Source organism: Misgurnus anguillicaudatus, chromosome 24 (genome assembly GCF_027580225.2).
Source record: "Misgurnus anguillicaudatus chromosome 24, ASM2758022v2, whole genome shotgun sequence".
Classification (NCBI taxonomy): domain Eukaryota; kingdom Metazoa; phylum Chordata; class Actinopteri; order Cypriniformes; family Cobitidae; genus Misgurnus; species Misgurnus anguillicaudatus.
The window spans coordinates 27,939,900-27,950,457 of record NC_073360.2 but is presented as its reverse complement, the minus strand read 5'-3'; the positions used below and the strand labels follow the sequence as shown (position 1 = coordinate 27,950,457).

At 35.3% G+C, this 10,558-nt stretch overlaps 2 long non-coding RNA genes across 3 annotated transcripts; one reads left to right on the top strand and one right to left on the bottom strand.

Annotated features, from left to right (window-relative positions):
• Positions 1-6,886: 6,886 nt before the first annotated feature.
• LOC141361512 (uncharacterized) lies at positions 6,887-8,466 on the top strand. 2 transcript variants are annotated; one of them, XR_012367634.1, is made up of 3 exons: positions 6,887-7,507; positions 7,741-7,868; positions 8,143-8,466. It is a non-coding gene; the product is annotated as an uncharacterized lncRNA (long non-coding RNA). The 2 variants fall into 2 exon arrangements; XR_012367633.1 differs by having other exon boundaries at positions 7,726-7,868.
• Positions 7,668-10,280, bottom strand: LOC129431499 (uncharacterized). Its single transcript, XR_012367632.1, has 4 exons — positions 9,614-10,280; positions 9,202-9,347; positions 8,462-9,027; positions 7,668-8,247 (listed from the first exon to the last, which is right to left on the bottom strand). It is a non-coding gene; the product is annotated as an uncharacterized lncRNA (long non-coding RNA).
• Positions 10,281-10,558: the final 278 nt, after the last annotated feature.

Below are 10,558 nucleotides of genomic sequence, written 5' to 3'. Positions count from 1 at the left end.
TACTTTTAGAGTAAATTTAAGGATGGGTACTTTTACTCTTACTCAAGTACATTTCTAGTGAAAAAACTGTACTTTTACTGCCCTACATTCGGCGGCGTTACTGCGCTACTGTCAAATGGTAATAATTAATGAATATATATATATTTTTAAAGTTTATAGGGCGTGTTCGAAAGTTGCGCGAAACAGGCTGCGTCACCCTTTAGCGCGCGGCCGCGAGGTCACCCTTTTAGCGCGCGCGACCGCGCGGCCGCGTAGGGGATAGGAGAAGCAGATGAGGGCGCGTGTGCGTTGTGCGAGTTATCGGAGGCAGATCATTCATGGCTTCAAGTTCGGTCTATGTTTTCACTCCAAGAGGTCAAAAAGAATAGTTTCATAATGTGATGCGTGCTTTGTTCACTAAACGAGCTGACATCTCAGCGTACAGGAATTCAAGATCCAACCTGAAGTAAGTGTCACAGTATTGTCTATTTGAACACTATTAATGGTCATTTCACACACTGTCCGAGTTTTTTTGCCATATGCACAAGCGATTACAAATCATAATGTAAGTTAAACCATACAAACAGCACGTTCACATCTGCACATTTCCATATCATTTCCCCACAACTAATCAAACTTAACAGCATAATGTAATGACTGCATTTATACACAAATCCGGACACCTCACTAATGTGTAGAAAATACATTCAAATAAAAACGGGATTGTATTTTATTTAAATCCTTCCTAAAGAATGAATGAATAAAAATAAAAGAATAAAGATTGATTTGAAAGAAACTAATTATATATTATAATAAATGTAGAGATGATTTGCAAAAACAGATAAGTTCCATATGAAAATCTAAAATGATCATTTTTATTAAGCTCCTGTTTATGTTCAGTAATTGCACTTTAATGGCAATGAAAATAACCTATATATCATATAAAAAGATGATAACAAACAGACACACACGTTCTTATTTGTTTACTGTTTGCATGTTTAAAGGCAGATGCTGATAAGTTTGTGTTGTGAACATGAAATTAAATATAGAGTTAACCGTCAGAAAAACATCTGTATGTGTGTGTGTGTGTTTGAGATTTTTTTCTCAAATGACACGTTATGTGATGTTAATGTACCCATTGCAGGACTGAGATAGGCTGCTTTACTTGTATATAAGCAGAACAATGAGACTCTTAAGGAGAGATTTGTGAAAACCCTCCAAGTAGTCTGAAATTCAGTGCTTTTGCGCTACTTCTCTATCAGATCAGAAGTAACGAGTAACTAACTACTTGAGTAGTTTTTTCATCTAATACTTTTTTACTCTTACTCAAGTAAATAATTAGATTGATACTTTTGCTTTTACTTAAGTACATTTTTGTATAAGTACTTGTACTTTTACTTGAGTACAGATTTTGGGTACTCTACCCACCTCTGACCATTAGATACATTAGATCTACATTTGGTACCAATATGTACCACTAGGTACTACTAGCCTATACTCTTTAGTTGCAAAGCAGTATACTTTATTAAACGGTACCGCCCCAGTGACAGCTATAGGGTACATATTTTGACCATTTTGTTTCAAACATAGATTTGCCTGTGATGGTGCAAAAATTAATTAAATTAGAGCTTATGTCCTACATTAGTACGTTTTAGGATTACCCCAATTCGTATGTTTTTCATACTTATTGGTGCAATGCAATGATAACTGGAATGAGCCACTGAAATTGGGTTGAGCAAAACTAGCCACCTTGGATTAGATGAAGAGACAAATATGTCCACGCAAACCACACAGAGGAAGATAGGAAGATGGGAATAAAAACATCACCCTAAACCTTTTCAGCCCATTTATTATAATGTATTGCAATAAAATCATCTTCATCAGCCATTAAAATGTATCACATTAATATTTCAGACTCATTCTGTGTGTCAGCACATGTGTCAATTTAAAATACTGCAGTACACTGATATATTTATTTACTAGGGTTGACAGTATGTTATTAATAACGCAGAGAAAAAGTTCTCTGGAAAACACATTTGGGAAAACCCAATATTTAAAGAGTGAGGCATGTTTTTTAACAAATTTAAGAAAACATAAGTACTCTGTTCCTGCTATAGCTTACTTATTTAAAGTTGTGTTTACTGATGATAAATCATGTTGTGAGGATTTGCATTCATCATAAACATTAGTAAAACATGATGTAGCCTAGTGACTGGACAATATAAATATAACGTTTTGACTTTCAAAACTATGGTTTCCAGAACCATACTTCTAACCTCTGGGCTGTGTGTTGTGTGTTGGCGTGTCAAAATATGCCAGTGCTCATTAACTAATAATGCAAAAACAGTCTCTATGAATGTCAAAACAGCCTGCTATTTCTATTTTATTGTGCCATTGCATCTGTCGGTTGTAAAGTTATGCAATGTGCAGATGTGGGGTAAAGGAGACTGGGGATAGCATTTGTCTGTAACAGCGGTTAACATATTTTTAAGGCATTTCGTTATATTATATACAGTGGGGAAAATACGTATTTGACGCATCAGCATTTTTTTCAGTAAGGGGATTTCTGGGCTATTGACACAAAATTTTCACCAGATGTAGCCATCAAGCCAAATACTGAATTCATACAAAAGAAATCAGAACATTTAAGTATACAAGTTGAGTCATAATAAATAAAGTGAAATGACACTGGGAATAAGTATTGAACACATGAAGAGAACAAGGTGCAAAATGGCACAGAAAGCCAGGAGATCACCTGAAGTCTGTCAGTATAGAGAAAGAAACCCTGCCCTCAATATTTGGCTTGATGGCAACATCTGGTGGAAATTTTGTGTCAATAGCGCACTTAGAAATCCCCTTACTGATAAAAATGCTGATGTGTCAAATACTTATTTTCCCTGCTGTATTACCATATTGAAATCTTATAAAATGATAAAAGAGACAATTTATGATAAAAGAGAGACGTTCACAAAATAGTCGCAAGACACTCACTTAACAGTAAACTGTTAAGCTATCTGGCAAATACATGTTGTGACGAGCTTCGCTTCGTGCGTCCTCAAAAAAGAAGTCACCGGCCGCCACTGAAACTTATCCCATATGTCAGAGTTATCTACGAGTGATCTTTGTCCACATCTGGCTGTTATCCTCCATAAAGACTTAAGACTTGAGTGCTTAATGGATCAAAATGACATGTGGAAAAGCCATAAGGACTGGGAAAAGTTGTCCTTTCCCAGTAGCTGACCTGTTGGGGATCCATCCACTTTATTCTCCTAACATTATGCATAGTGTTTGGCAGACAGGGCCAAGTGTCTGTGACATCTGCTCTTTTTCTGACAGTCTTCATCCTTTGTACCACGTACAATAAATCTTTGCGAACGTGAGAAGATTCAGCATGGCCGGAAGTATGGCACAAACGTTTGATTAACTAGGTTGTTTACAAGGCTAAATACTTTATTAAGTGTGGGAATTGAAACAAACTAAAAATAATTTACAGAATAAACAAATTATTCACTAAATAATTTTTACTCTTGAGTTTTCTTTATTAAGTAGTCCATTAATATTTAGTGATTCGGTTCATTTGCACAATTCATGTAATGATTCACAGATTTTTTAAAAATCACTAATAAAAAATTATTCACCACAATATTTATTTATTTATATTTTCCTTCTTAAATATCTTCAGTGTAATAAGACACTTTATTTATTAATTCATATTTAGATGATTTAAGGATTAGTCCATTTTCTTAAAAAAAAATCCAGATAATTTACTCACCACCATTTCATCCAAAATATTGATTTCTTACTTTGTTCAGTCGAGAAGAAATTATGTTTTTTGAGGAAAACATGAAAAATAAAAAATGTGCACTTTTAAACCACAACTTCACGGTCCTGTGACGTGCCAACGTAGTTGTGTAATGACGTGGAAAGGTCACGTGTTACATATATGAAACACACATTTGCGGACCATTTTAACAATAAACTGACACAAAGACATTAATTAGTATCAGTTGACATACAACAACGTCGGAACGATCCTCTTTCTCCACACTTGTAAACACTGGGGCGTAGTTTCGCATACGTCATTCGTGACCTCTTGACGTGATGACATATAGCGTGAGGTCGCGCTGGCGCATCACATGACTGGAGATATACGAGAAGTTGTGGTTTAAAAGTGCATATTTTTTATTTTTCTTGTTAAAAATGACAATCGTTTCGCTAGATAAGACCCTTAAGCCTCGTTTGGGATCGTTTAGTCCTTTGAAACTCTGTTGAAATGGCAATTTTAAACTGCATTAAAACTGTTACGTGTTGGGGTCCATTAAAGTCAATTAAAATGAGAAAAATAGTTGAATGTTTTCCTCAAAAAACAAAATTTCTTCTCGACTGAACAAAGAAAGACATCAACATTTTGGATGACATGGTGGTGAGTAAATTATCTGGATTTTTTAAAGAAAATGGACTAATCCTTTAATTTATAGTGCAGCAATAAATTATGTTTCGAAATGGTATGTATAGAGCTGTTAACATATCAAAAGTCCAAATAGTAATATGTGTATAAAAAATATATTTTTGTAACTATTTATTTTAAACTATACTTTTATGTTTAGTCTGTAGCTTGGCAAGCAAAGTATCTCTTGAAACATGAGAAACATGAAAAACATGAGAAACATGAGAATGTGAAATATGCAGAAGTGATGCAGAAGTACTAGCAAACTATAAAAAGTCTAAATTTAGTTTAGCCTGACATTTAATCTGAATATTTGGGTTGATTTGGTGTTGAAATCTTCTATTTTAGGATTGTACGACACTTGTTCTTTTGAAGCTTACAGTTAAATAATACAAAAAATCTATAATTCAACGAAAATGGCATATTAAACCATCCATGGGTAGGATAGACACTGTAAAAGTTTATCTTCGTTTGGCTCCGGTTTGATGGAAAATATATGGACTCCATAGTCAGTTTGAAACATGTTGCTTTTGTTAAAGCCCAAAAGAAAACGTTTTCAACTTGTGATCTGCCAGTCTGCATTGCATTAATCTCTATAAAAAGAATTTATAGCAAGCAAATAAATAAACAAACAAACATAATATATGGCTAGTAATTAATACATGACGGTGTTAAAGTGAAACCAGAAACTAATTTCTTTAAACTGATATTAATTATACAGTACTTATGTAATATAATGTCAGATATCCATCAGGAACTAATAAACCAATTTCTTCCAAAAATTCAACACTATGATACGTCATATGGTTTTGATGTGAGTTCATAAACACCATTTCCCATCTGGAGGCAATACTGCCTAGTCTACCAACATGGGACAAAGTACAGTCCAGACTATTTATCTTTAATTTTGACTTGTAATCATTTAGTAATAGCTGACAATATTTAAAACCAGTGCTTATATTTTATATCTTAAAGAAATCTGTCTGGTGGCAATTGGACGTCCTCCAGATTACAGACTTATGTAACTGCAGTCAGCAAACTTATTCCAGAACTGTATATGGCAATTTGAAAGTTAACCCCATCTGAATCTTTATTTACTGTATTTAACCTTTATTTTATCCAACATGACTTACAGTGCATTAAATTTTTATCAGCATGTGTGTTCCTTGGGTTCAAATCCATGAACTTTGTGCTGTTAACGCAATGCCTTACAGAAGCACAGTGCTTTATAGGATTTCTCCTATTATATAGAAGCAATATTTTAATGTATACTGTGATACATGATCATAAAATCGTAACAAAACTGCAGTTTAATTTAATTTTGTGAAATCAATTCAACCAATGGTTTATCTTAATTTGATAAGTTAAAGTAACATAAGAATATATGTTGATAGGATATAATTTTTTGCACGGTTGTTTTTAGTGAAAATTGTACATTTTTAAAATTGTACAAAACTTTATTACAACATCTACCAAAGGAGTAATGGTTTTTTTATACATAATACATACACTGTAAAAAATACTTTGCTGCCTTGGAATTTTTTGTTGAATCAACTCAGATTTACAAGTCGTGTCAACACAGATGAGTTGTCACAACTTATAAAATATAGTTGAAAAAAGTCACAACTCATCTCTAGTCAAGATAAATAATAGTAAGTTAATATGACTTGTAAATCCGAGTTGATTCAACAAAAAATTTTAAGGCAGCAAAGTTTTTTTACAGTGTATGTATTATCTTACAAAGGATCTCTGTCCATGCAAAATCCTTTCAGAAATAGAGGTAAAATAATACAGTTACACCAGTGACCATTATTGACACGTGGTCATACAGTATGTGGGGAAAATATTTGAAAGTGAACACAGGACATGTGTTTTTTATGCAAACCATGTGTGTGGTATTTTTCTCCAATTTTACAGACACTTACATCACAATCCGACACCCTGAACTCCATAGTGGATTTAGAAATTTCACACCAGGCGTTCATGACAGCCGGACGAATCCGTTGAGATATCCTGATATATCTGAAATATCTGCAAAGCCTGGCTTAGTACGAGCTGTTATTGTAGCAGGACAGCGTGATTTTATAGTGCAAGCTTAAGTAAAGGCATAAAACAATATTTTCAAATATCCATCATTCACTGCTGTTTGTAACTGTCTGCAGTTTGTCTTTGAATGTTTCCATGCAAGTTTAATGTGGAGGAGTGGTCACTAAACCCCAGTTCATGGAGGGAAATGTTCTTCATTATTATACTTACGTACAGTAAAGGCCTATTACATTTCTGCCAAATCCAGCTATAAACATAATAAAAAGACTTCTCCATATAGCCTGTAAATCAGGGTTTTTTCTGATGCAGTTAAGCTCTTGGGATGATACTTTTATGGGCAATTTAATGGGTTTGCAACAAAATGCTGGAAAATACATTACCTTTACCATGATCGCATTTCCTGTGTTATTTTCACTCTTAAAGAGCAACTTGAAAGTTAAACCACCCATTCACTCAAAGTACAGAAAAATACTGTAGGAAATAGATTAAAAAATATATATTTTTCTAAATGCACTAATTAGGCTTCTGGGGTCATTTTTGTACGAAAATTTTAGACCCGCCTCTAAAAACCGCCAAACCGGAAGTGACATCACGAGAGGCGCACGCTGGATCGCAATGACAGTTCTTCGGACGCTGAGGAACGAGTAAATGTTTATTCATACTCGTATGGCGAACTACAGCCATACAATTATGAGTTTGCTATGCAGCCAAGAGTGCAGGGACTGGTCAGGATTAAACAGAACGGTCAGAGGAGACAAATTGAAGTGTTATGTGAGGAGAAAAGGACAGATTTGTGGGTGAGATCAGTGATCTGGCGAGATGTAATACTGTGCTCAGATCACAAGATTGTACAGATTATTATCATATATCATGCAATAGCAAAGATAGTATTGATACTTTATGTCTTTTTAATGCTTATAAGTTATGTTAATATCCATCCACACTTACGTTAGGTGATACAGATGTTGCTCATCACCGCAGGAGAGGTGAGCTGTCTGAACCCATATGTGCTACAGGCCAGTCCAGTAGAAATGAGTATGTTTATGGCAGAGATTATTTATTACTAATTTATTTAATATCCATGTATAAATGAACAGTAAACTAAAGATTTGAATGTTAAAACAATCTTAATAAATTTCTTTTTAAACAATCTTAATGAATTTGTTTTAATTACAAGTTGCCTATAGCCAGGTCATGACTAAGTCACAATTTTTGCTGGCACTAGTCAATATTCAAATTAACAATATTAATAGTTTTCCCATCTCCAGACAATACCACTAAATACAGCATAGGCAAGTTATCCGCTGGGCGTCTAAGGAACTCTGTGCAGGCGCCCTTACCTGCATGTGTCAGCCATTCAAGAACAGGTTCCAGAGGAAGGAGGACGTTATAAATGGTTTGAATACCCCCATTTTGTGACAATCAATAAACAATAATCACAATTGTCTTACCGTATAAAAACTGGTTTATGAAGTTTAGATCAGATATATACCAAGTAAATCTGCATTTGTAATTCGATTTAGTTTTATTTATGTAGCACCGAAAAAAAGATATACAATCTGACCCATTTAAAAACATTTAACAATTTTTCAGTATCTTTCCCATCATATGTGCAGGGTATTATAATAATGTGTTGAAGTGTGTTAAATTGTGAATGATGTGATTAATAGATCCCAACAGCTTCAGCCTTGTTGATCCTCTGGATGGATCTGGAGAGGGGAGCAGGTGTAGTGGAAGACAGGACAGCGCTGCATTCTCGTAGAGCCTGTGGTGACCTGGAGTATTCCAGAACAGAATATACAAATAGATTAAATTTATTTGTCCCTGTTAACAGTGTACACCAAAGTAATACAGTTCTGATAAAAAATGTATAGTCAAAGTGGTTTTGATGGTTTTGGTGATGAGTCAGCTTTATATTATTTTTTGAAAGCGATATACAATGCTATTGTTCAAACATTTACAATCTTTTAACAAAAAACAACCGCTTACTGCAAATCTTTCATTCTGCCACGCCTTCACGATGGTAGAAATTGTGTACATGGTGGAAGAAGGTGCTGACAAGATGCTCTGAAGCCCAAACAGCTTTAACATCTTGATGATCTGGGTCAGTGTCGGCCGGTGACTTCTTTTTCGAGGGCGCACGTTGCGAAGCTGGTCACATGCATTGAGCTTGTCATGTGTGTGGCTCGTCATTTCAAAATATGTGTTCAGCACGTCATGTAAACTTATGTGCATCACACGTGATGTCAAAATCTGCTGCACACGCATGTAAAGGGTTTATGATAAATGATATGCTCACGTTTGCCTGATACTCACTTAATCTCCTGTGTAATTACAGTTTAGTGTCAAGTTAGTGTCTTGCGAGTATTTTGTGAACATGAGTGCTTCTTTTATCATAAACCTTTTCAATGCGTGTGCAGCAGGCACGTATTGTGACAAGAGGCATGATGCACATGGTTCACACACGTCACAACAAACACACATTTGGAATTCACGTCCCTCAGAAGAGAAGTCACTGGTCACCAAAAATGCTGATACATGCATGCTGCACAGACCTAAGAGATGTATATAAAAAGCAGAAAATTACTATACCATAGCATATAAAACAAAAAATACAGGTTATGGTACAACAGACATCAGCTGGCTTTAGCAAACAATGAACTTGCCAACAGCCCTGAATAAAAAGAAAAACATTACTTTTGACTTTGACAGACATGAATAAGTCTTACTTGTGTGAACAGGATGATATTCTTGCAGTGGTTTCTCATCAGATGAGTCTTTTTGTTTTTTCCTCCTCCATAACACATCGCCAGGTTCGTCCATGACAACAGAGGATGATTCATCATACTAAGCATCTTCATCTGTAGCTGGACAACTAGAATTAAAACAGATTCACCTTTATATAATTGTATAACAGCATGTCACTTCTTCTTAGGTACATACATGAACACACCACATGACAAAAAACGAATTACGAATTAGCTATGCAAACAAAGTAAATAAGATGTAACTCGATGGTTATACTATTTGCAATCTAAGCTTATCAGTTAGTTGATTTCCATATTTATAAGAAACTTGAATGAAATCATTATGTTAAATGATTTGGTAGTAGCTAGCAAATGTTTAAAAAACAAGACTTACTGTGCATAGTTCACGTTATCTTCAAGCTGCATCTCAGACGGACCGTGATCGATTCATGTTTTCTCGCGGCGGCAAAAACACAGGCCTCACGTGGTTCTTGCTTCGGCATCCAATGTTTAACTCCATCATATTGCCGGGATGATAATCCTCCGATCTAACGTGAACGCTATAAGTTACACCACCGCGTTTTTCTGAAGCACATGCTGAACTGAAGTCGCGTCTCTTGCCTCTTTCCTCGTGCTGCGTTAAACACACCCAGACACGGAAGATAGCGCGGTCTTTATTCTTCAAAAGAAACCTGTGGACTCATTGTCCTGACAGGCTGGAGTTTGAAAAACCTCCACTAACACAATTATTAACCATGACGATGCTAAATTGAAACTACGGAGAATCACATCAATTTGCGACTGCTTTTGCTGAATACAACCGCAGCACTGCCAATGTAAAGCCTGTCAGACGAGCGCCTCTGACTTCGTAATATGACGCGTTGTTGAAAAAAACAGGGATTTTGAGAGCGGTCTTAGAAAATTTCAGCTTTTTTACTAAATTTATGCGCTTAGAGTTTTGTAAATGTTTTTTGCTTTCGCATTTAATTTTCATATGGTACTTTTATACAAGGTTATATATTTATCTCACAAAAAAATGTAACCTTAAAGTTGCACTTTAAACTGTCTGGGTTATTTTTGACCCATGTTGGGAAAATATTAGACAAAACACATGCTGGGTTACAAGTGACCCAAAGTTGGGTTGTTGTTACAGTATGCATCCATGGGTTATAATAACCCAGCAGTTGGGTTAAAACAACCCAGCATTGGATCAATTTTAACCCAGCAGTGTGTTCTGTCCAATTTTTACCCAACGTGAGTCAAAAATAACCCAGACATTTTGTCTTTCAGTCATGCCAATTCAAATACTCTTCATAAATCACGGTTAGGCATCAACTGT